Source organism: Chinchilla lanigera, unplaced genomic scaffold (genome assembly GCF_000276665.1).
Source record: "Chinchilla lanigera isolate Chin_1 unplaced genomic scaffold, ChiLan1.0 scaffold00090, whole genome shotgun sequence".
Taxonomy (NCBI): Eukaryota; Metazoa; Chordata; class Mammalia; order Rodentia; family Chinchillidae; genus Chinchilla; species Chinchilla lanigera.
Genome location: NW_004955491.1, coordinates 6633562 through 6643048, shown reverse-complemented (window position 1 = coordinate 6643048; position 9487 = coordinate 6633562). Strand labels below are relative to the sequence as shown.

General features: G+C 46.9%; 1 long non-coding RNA gene across 1 annotated transcript; it reads right to left on the bottom strand.

Annotated features, from left to right (window-relative positions):
• Positions 1-3343: 3343 nt before the first annotated feature.
• Positions 3344-5659, bottom strand: LOC102014575. The gene is made up of 3 exons (XR_264040.2): positions 5355-5659; positions 4716-5067; positions 3344-3694 (listed from the first exon to the last, which is right to left on the bottom strand). It is a non-coding gene; the product is annotated as an uncharacterized LOC102014575 (long non-coding RNA).
• Between the last annotated feature and the right edge of the window lie 3828 nt (positions 5660-9487).

Below are 9487 nucleotides of genomic sequence, written 5' to 3'. Positions count from 1 at the left end.
TTTGTAGCCCAGGCTGGCCTGGAATCACAGCAATCCTCCTGCCTCAGCCTCCCCAGTGCTGGGATCACAGGCGTGCACCACCACGCCCAGCTATGGGCCAACTCCTGAGGCAGTGGCCCTGAGTGCTTGCCCTGGGCCTGGGGCCTGATGCTCAGCCTTTGTCCCACAGCCACTGTTCTCTGCAGGCTCCAGCCTTAACCGGGTTTTCTCGGAGGGAGAGCGGAGAGGGCCCGCCTTAGAGCACCTGAGAAGCATCTGGGGGGACTGCCCTTCTCCTGGCCTGGAGGGCCCCGGGCAACGGTATTTCGGAGAGCAGAGGGACCCCGCCGCGCTGTCGCAGGGAGGCCCCCTCTGGGACCCTGGCCGCCCAGGGCCCTGGGGCTTCCCGCGAGGCCGGCCCGCGGGTAACGAGGAGCGCGTCCGCTCCGGGGCACAGAGACCCGGAGTCCCGAGTCTGAGGGCCTCAGGCGGTGCAGGCGCACAGGGAGGAGGGGAGGAGCCCGGCCTGGGGCGCTGGGCCGGTGGCAGAGCCCTCGCCTCCACGCACGGCGCCGGGGCGGGACGGCCAGAGCAACGGCTGAGTAACCAACAGCAGCGGGACGGTGCGGGCCCTGGCCACCAGGGAACCGCCCCGGTAACGTGGGCTACTTCACTGCAAGAGGCAAAATCAACTGGCATGAAAATTACGCCTCCCCGCAGAGTGGGACTGTGTTTTTTGTTGTTGTACCGGGAATCGAACTCAGGACCTTGTACTTGCCAGGCAGGCGCTTGAGCTACATTCCCCAGGCTGAACTGTTAGGAAGACATTGGCATGTACCAAGGGGCTGAAGACAAAAATACATCTATTTTAAACCACAGAGAAAGATGCAGAATCAAGAAAATGACAGGAAGCCCACAAGGTACAATCCTGCCGTTTTTCTCACTATACTCCTCTAATTCTCTGTTCTAGGCTTTGTTTGTCTTTTTGAAACAGGGTATGACAATACAGCTCAGGCTGGCCTTGAACGCTCTGTGTAGCCCAGGCTGGCCTTGAACTGCCACCAGTCCTGCCTCAGCCTCCTCAGTGCTGAGACTATAGTCATGTGCCATCACACCTGGCTTGCTCTAGCTTTCTGGAAACTGGCTTTCGCCTTTCCAGTTGCAAAAATATCTGTGCCACCCTTGCCGGCAGCTCTGGAGTCTGTGGTTTATGACCCATCCATATCTGGAGAAAGAGTGACAGACAGTTTTACATTGCCAATTCTAAAATTCCTGCTTACAAGCCAACCATGGGGGTGCACATGTATAATCCCAGCATTCAGGAGGCTGAAGCAGGAGGACTGCTGCAAGTTTGAGGTCAGTCTGGGCTACACAGTAGGATATTGTGTCAAAATAAGAACAAGAAGAAGGAGGAGGAGGAGGAGGAGAAGGAGAAGGAAGAGGGGGAGGGGGAGGGGGAGGAGGAGGGAAAGTCCAAACAAAAAAGAAAAACAACCACTAAAAACTTAGTTTAGCCAGTCATGGTGGGTCTCACTAAATTGCTAAATTGTGTAGGCTAGCCAGGCGTGGTGGTGCATGCCTGTAATCCCAGCACTCGGTAGGCTGAGGCAGGAGGATCACTGTGAGTTCAAGACAGCCTGGACTACAAAGTGAGCTCAAGGTAGCCTGAACTGCATAGGGAGACCCTGTCTCAAAAAAGACAATAAAAAATTTTTAAAAACTCAGTTTATTGGTTCTGATATGTGGGGGGTGGCATTTCATTTTGTTTTGCTATTGAGTTATAGGAGTTTTTTGACATCTTACAAACGAACCTCCAATGTGAGAGTTTGCAATTATTTTTTTCCATTCTGTAGGCTGCCTTATTATTCTGTTGATTGTTTCTTGTGCAGACAGAGCTTTTCAGTCTGAAGTGGGCTGGTTTGTCTATGTATGCTGTTGATGTTTGTGATTTTGACATAATGTCCAAAAAATAACCGTCAGGCTGGGGACATAGCTCAGTGGCACAAGCACCTACTTGGCAAGTGCAGGGTCCTGAGTTCGATTCCCAGTACAAAAAAAAATACAGAGCCAAAAAATCATTGGCAAAAAAAATGTCATGGAGCTCTAAGAAACAGGCTAACATCTTGACAGACATTCCTCCAAAGAAGATATGTAGAAGCCAAACAAGGGTATAAGAAGATGCTCAGTATCACCAAGCGGGTGGCCCATACCTGTCATCCCTGCCTTAGGAGGCTGAGACAAGGATCACTGTGAGTTCAAGGCCAGCCTGGGCTACACAGCAAGTTCAAGGCCAGCCTGGGCTACATGTCAAGACTCTGTCTCAAAAAAGCCAGGAAAAAAGTCACCAGGAGGGAAATGAAAATCAAAACAACTGTGAGTGGTCACCTCAACCCTTTTGGAGGGCTGCTGTCACAAGCCAAAGGGTGAGTGTTGGCGAGGACCCAGGGAAACTGGAAGTGTGGCACACCGTTGGTGGAAGTGCACAATGGTGCAGCCTCAGTGCAAAAGGGTGTGGAAGTTCTTTAAAACATCACAACTAGAATTATAATAAAATCTAGCAATCCTGCCTCTGGCCACATATTCCAAAAAGCATTGTAATCTGAACCTTTTTTTTTTTTTTTTTTTTTTTGAGACAGTGTCTCCATGTGCAGTTCAGGCTGGCCCTGAACTCACTATGTAGCCCAGGCTGGCCTCAAACTTGCAGCAATCCTCCTGCCTCAGCCTTCCGAGTCCTGGAATCACAGGCATGCACCACCACAACCAGCCAATCTAAATCTCAAGAAGACATTAGTGTTCTAATACTCATGGTAGCACTATTCATAATAACCAACATGTATGAACAACCTAAATGCCCATCAAAAGGGTGAATGGACAAATAAAGTATAGTAGATTTATACAGTGGAATATTATCCAGCCTTTGAAAAGAATGAAATCTGCCATATTTGACAACATCAAAGAATATGGAGGTTATTATGACATAATAAGTGAAATAGCATGATTGCATTTATATATGAAATCTACAATAGTCAAACTCAAAGAAGCTGGGCATGGTGGCACATGCCTGTAATCCCAACACTCAGGAGGCTGAGGCAGGAGGATCACTGTGAGTTTGAGACCAGCCTGGGCTACAAAGTGAGCTCAAGTTCAGCCTGAACAATAACAAAAAAAAAACACTATTAGTTGTATACTCTGTGTTTGTTTAAAACAAGGTCTTGCTATGTAGCCCAGGCTGGCCTCAAACTCATGGCAATCCTCCTGCCTCAGCCTCCCAAGTACTGGGATTATAGGCGTGCACCACCATACCTAGCATGTACACTTAAATTTTATTAAGAGAGTAGATCTCATAATAAATGTTCTTATCACAATGAAATTTAAAAATCTCTAAATCATACTTTTTTCACCTTAATATAATTACAAGTGGATATTAATAATGAAAATGCACTTTTCTCCTATGCATTGTGAAGTTTCTGTCCTCAGCTGGTTTCCGTTACAATCAGGAGGAAGCACTCTGCTCTCCAAAGGGTTACAGTCTTCCAGGATAGACACTTTCGGGATGAAGAGCGGCACAGCAGGGCAGGCTGCCTGTGTCAGAGGCAGAGGGGCTGCCAACCGCTGTTCCCCTGGTGGCCGTCGCGTCCCGGATTTCTGATCTGCGCTGGCACCGGCTTCCCAGTGACCAATCGGTAGCCTTCAGATGTACGTTCTGGGCTGATGCCTCAGGACATTTAAAAAGAGTTCAGTGCTGAGCATCAGCTGAATATATTCCCAGAATTCCTATGCTACTCAATTATTTATCCCTTACAAATGCTAAGATCAAAAGCTTTTTAAGAAGTTATATAGTTCAGCTTGACAGGAGGCCTTGGGGGACCAGGAGCAACAACAACTTTCAAGTCTACAGTGAGGAGAAGGGGTAAAAGTGAGTATCTTGCCATTGTGTTGCCTACACAAGGCAGAGACTATCCCTCGGCCTCCAGCAGTTAATAACAAATGTACAATTTATGCGGGATGTATAATTTATAGGGAATGTTTTAGTCTTTTAACAAGAAAAGCATTTGGATCCTCAAACAACTAATAAAAGGACCCCTCGCTTCTGCTTTCAGAGCTGATTAAAAAACACCATTTACCACTTTAAATAGCATCGTTTTATCTGCAAACTTACATTTACACGCATACACTGTTTTTGGAGACAGGGTCTCACTATCTAGTCCAGGCTGGCATCAAATGCCTGGTGATCCTCCTGCCTCAGCCTCACAAATGCTGGGATTATTATTATTTTTTTTAATCTTTTTTGAGACAGGGTCTCACTATGCAGTTCAGGCTGGCCTTGAGCTCACTTTGTAGCCCAGGCTGGCCTCGAACTCACAAGGATCCTCCAGCATCAGCCTCCCAAGTGCTAGGATTACAGGCATGTGCCGCTACTCCAAGCTGTATATACATTTTTAAAACAGACTTTTAAAAAATAAATAGATAAATAAAAGTAAAAATAAAAATAAAAAAACAGATTTTTTTTTGAGACAGAGTCTCACTATGTAGTTCATCATGGGTTCACTATGCTGGAATTTTTGGCATGTGCTACCACACCCAACTCAGATTTTGTTTATCAAAACAACTTTACATTTACAGAAAAACAGGATAATACAAAACATTCCCATCCACTGAGTTCCAAGTTTCCGTTATTATTAACGTTTTACCTTGGTATTGTATCTTTGTTGCGTTTAATACACAAATAGTCATACCTTACTGTGAATTAAAACCTGTCCTTTTTCTGATTTCTCCAATCCAGGGGTCTCCAGGACCCCTTCCAGGAAAGCATGTTATATTCAACTGTGCCTCCTTAGGCTTCTCCTGGCTGTCCTAGTTGTATGGCTTTTGCTTGCTTTCGATGATCTTGAAAGTTCTGAGGAAGACTAGTTAGGTATTGGGGTAGTTAGCTTTCCCACTGCTGGGACACAATACCTGATACCCACAACATAGGAGAGGACAGGGTTAACTTAGCTCACGGTTCGAAAGGTTCAGTCCATGGTTGGCTGGCTCCAACACAGAAGCATCATGGCAGAAGGGCCAGGTGGAGCAAAGTTGCTCACCTCACTGCAGCCAGGAAGCAGACAGAGAGAAGGCAGGGGTTAGGGACAAGAACACATCCTTCCAGGTCACCTACCTGTGACCTACTTCTTCTGACCAGGCCAACTCCTGAGTACATGAGACTTTGGGGGGACATTTGAGACCTAAACCATACCCACTATTATATAGGATGCCCTCTATAGAATTTGGTAGTTTTTCTTGTGATTAAATGGGGCTTTGGGGAGAAAGACCGCAGAGGTAAAGGGCTGTTGTCGTCAGACATAACAAGAGCACCCACTATCAGCATGACTTACCCCTGGTTACCTGGCTGAGGCGGCGTTTGTCAGGTTATCCTGCTGTGAAGTGCCTCTTTGCCCCTCTCTCTTTGTAGTCCGTGGAAGGAAGTCACCATGTGCAGCCCACACATGAGAAGCAGGGAGCTTTGCTGCACCTTGGAAGCCGAGGCTGTAGGGAAGTGTGTGACGCCTTCCACAGGAGGGACTTGTTGCTTCCCCTCTAGCTGTCTACTTACTTTATCACTCGTGATGAATGAGTGAAAATATGGAGAAGGGAACAAAAAAAGAATTATGATATGTTGCCGGGCGTGATGGTGCACACACACCTGTAATCTACCTGTAATCCCAGCACTCAGGAGGCTGAGGCAGGAGGATGGTTGCAAGTTCGAGGCCAGCCCATATTGCATAGGAAGACCCTGTCTCAAAAAGACCAAAAATAAAGACAAAAAAAGAAAAAAAGAATTATGATATGTTGTGAACATGTAGCAGTTTCCCACATGAATGTGAGCATATACTGCAAACATGGATTAATGAAAGTAGAATTTTTTTTAGGTTTTTTTTTTTTTTTGAGACGGGGTCTCACTATGCAGTTCAGGCTGGTCTTGAGCTCACTTTGTAGCCCAGGCTGGTCTCGAACTCATAACCCTTACTTCCAACATAGACTGCTATTCTTGCCACTTTTTGTTTTTGTTTGGTTTTTTGAGACAGGGTCTTTCTATGTAGTTCAGGCTGGACTGTGTAGCTCAGGCTGGCCTCAAACTCATGGCAATCTCCCTGCCTCAGCCTCCCGAATGCTGGGATTACGGGTGTGCACCACCCCACCTGGCTCCACAATTTTAAAAATTTGAACACACTATATTTTTATCATACCTTGTATTTTATTTTTTTCTTCTTTTTTTCTTTTTTCCAGGTCCTTCTTGCCTCAGATAAAGAATTGGATGAGAGAAACCAAAGATGGTGCCTAAAGTTTGTTTGAAAAGTGCAGAGTGAATGAGTGTGGAAGAAACCAGCTCTGCAGAGTGAACTTGGACCAAACAGAGAAAAAGAAGGTAAAAAGCAAAAATAAAAGTACACGCCACATCTGAGAAACCCAGTGTGGGCTGTCCTGGGAACTCATATTTTCATCAGTGTGAAATCATGGATGTTTATTTTATACTTTGGGTTATTATAGGCCAGTACTACTCATGTTATTGAACAGAGTATTCCAATTTTGGCCATTGGGAGCCAGCCAGCTATCTATTTGTCTATCTATCTATCTGGCTGGGGATTTAGCTCAGTGGCACAGCACCTGCCTGGCAAGCGCAAGGTCGTGAGTTCAATTCCCAGGGCGGGGGAGGGACCAAAAAAAAAAAAAAAAAGCTATCTATCCATCTATCTGAGACAAAGCCTCCACGGCTGGGATTACAGGCGTATGCCACCATGCCCAGTTGGTTGTACTCTTTTAAACTCCTAGGGAAGATTTCCCAGTGGTAAATCTGTTTGTCAGTCAGCTCTTAATTTCTCCATTAACTACAAAGTATTAAATGTTTAGTTTAATCAATACATGTCATGTGTACACCAGCTGCACACTATAAGAAACATTCACTTTTAGACATATCTCGTTTTGACCCTGTTCTCTTAAATTATCTGCCCATGTGGTTTTAGCCGTCTTTCTTTTTTTTCCTGTGACATCCTATTCTTAGGCCTGGGCATATCTGAATAGACCCTATGTTTCCTTTAAGATAATAAGATCACTTTCCACAGTCTCCTCTTTACTCCATGAGAATTAAGTTTACTTAATATCTTCTCTCATTTAACATGCTTTGGAACAATTTAAATCCCAACAAAGGAAATAAAGGTACACTAGGAGTGGTAGGTCATTTCTGTTATCCCAGTGCTTGGGAGGATGAGGCAGGAGGATCTCTGGGAGTTCAAAGCCCGCCTGAACTGCAGAGCAAGACCCTGTCTCTAAACAAACAAACAAATAAACAGAGGAATTTCACCCAGGAAGTTACACAAGGAGGAACCAGGCTTTGTGACACCAGGAACAACCTAGAGCTGGAGGGATGGGCAAAGCAGGGTGTGAGCTCCGGTGTCCGGTGTCCGGGGGCACCCGTGGCAAAGCGACCTGGAGCTGTGGAAGAGCTCAAGACAGAGGCAGAGAGGAGACCCCACCCCAGCTTCTGGGCTCCCCTCCTCGGCCCTCAACCTCCCCCTGGGCCCCCAGTGGCTGAGCTGCACCAGAAGCTGACCCAAACCAGGAATGCGGCTGGCAAAGGTCAGCCTGCTCCCCGCCAACGCCCTGCCCTGCCCTGCCCGGCCCTGCCAGGCCCTGCCAGGCCCTGCCCAGAGCCATGGGAAGAGGAAGTGAACCTGAGTAACAAGTAGCAGCCAGTGCCCCAAAGGAGCGCTGTGAACTATAAATTACAAATACACACCTTCAAAATGAGACTATTTTCCGAAGAACTGACAGCACAAGGAAATATATGAACACATTAGAGTAACTGCACATGTAAGGGACAGGGTAAGTGTGGTGGATGACAGCCGGCGGTCAACTTATAACCCTAGCTGAATTGAACCAGCGTGGTGCCGGGGTTAGGAGGCCCACCTTGGGATTGTTGCCAGCATGCTGCATAAGAGGCAGAACGGAAGAAACTGCAGAGACTAAAGACAATTTGAAAGAGGGGCAGGGCTGTGCCTCCAAAGCACGAAGAGCCCCAGGGTCTGGCTCACCTCGCTTTTATTCGGCTTAGTGAGGGAACAATCAGCTAGGTTAATGGAAAATTCATCTGTTTCTCATGATTTGCTTTTTGTTTCTTTGTTTGTTTTTGTCTTTTTTTGAGACAGGATCTCGCTATGCGGTTCAGGCTGGCCTTGAGCTCACTTTGTGTAGCCCAGGCTCGTCTCGAACTCTCAAGGATCCTCCTGCCTCAGCCTCGGAGTACTGGGATTACAGGCGTGGGCCACCACGCCCAGCTCGTTATTTGCAAAGTGTACCCAGGTAAGTATCTCGATAAATGAGATCTCAGCTGTTGTTGACTCCATCCCCGGAACCTGCAACGTGCGAGCATGCTGGCACATTGCCCAGAGGGGAGCAGCTTGCAGTTTCCTCCCTGGCGTCCCCAGGGAAGGCCACCTGCACCTCAATCCTTAGGACTAGTTTCCCATAAGCCACATAGGCTTTTCCTACATGTATGTTTTTGCGTGTTGGAAGGATACCGTCAAGATGATTTCCTACAAGAGCAGTGACTGCAAAAGTTAGTAGACGTGTTTTGTTAGACATTGCCAAGCGTCCTTCCACAGATTGTATTTCTCCCAGCCGCAGACAGCTTATAAACCAGAAGCCACGGCCTCCCAGCATCAAAATTGAAGGACTGTCAAACTATGTTACGCAAGGCTCCTGCGCAGACCCGTGCGGATAATAGACCGCGCTGGCCACGCCCACATGCAAGTTTCCTTAGCTAGGGGCAGTGAGGAGCTCAGAGCACCGACTGTTTTAAGGGAGTCCTCTTCAAATATTGTGCTGGAGTGGAATGGGAGAGGGAGGCGACCTACATGGGTGGCTTTGGCTGTGTCCCCATCCTGAGGGTGCTGATAAGGGCAGACGCTGCCTCCCCACCCTTCTTGCTAACTGTGTGGATTCTGATGTTGACATTGTTTGTTTCTTTGTTGTTTTCTGAGACTGGGTCTCACTGTGTAGTTCAGGCTGACCTTGTGCAGCTCTGGGTCAGCTGAGTAGTACTGGCCTTGAACCTACTACAGTCCAGGCTGGCCTCAAGTTTGCAGTGATCCTCCTGCCTCAGCCTACTGAGTGCTGGGGTTACAGGCATGCACCACCATGCCCACTTGTTAGTCTACTTTTACTATTTGTACTTGGGTAAATGCTTATATATATATGTATGTATGTACAGGAATGTCACAAGGCAAGACACTGCTAGCTCAGACACAAAGTATTAAAATTATTTTGTGAAAAAAACTGATTTCCATACTTTCTTCTTCAGGTCTACACTCCATCAATATCCTGAGATCATGTATTTAACCCTTTAGTTTCTATAAGCTCTTTCCCATCTGCATTTAAATATGCCCCAGTCTTTGCTTACTTAAAAAAATATAAAATCCCGGGGCTGGGGATTTAGCTCAGTGGCACAGTGCCTGCCTGGCAAGCGTGAGGT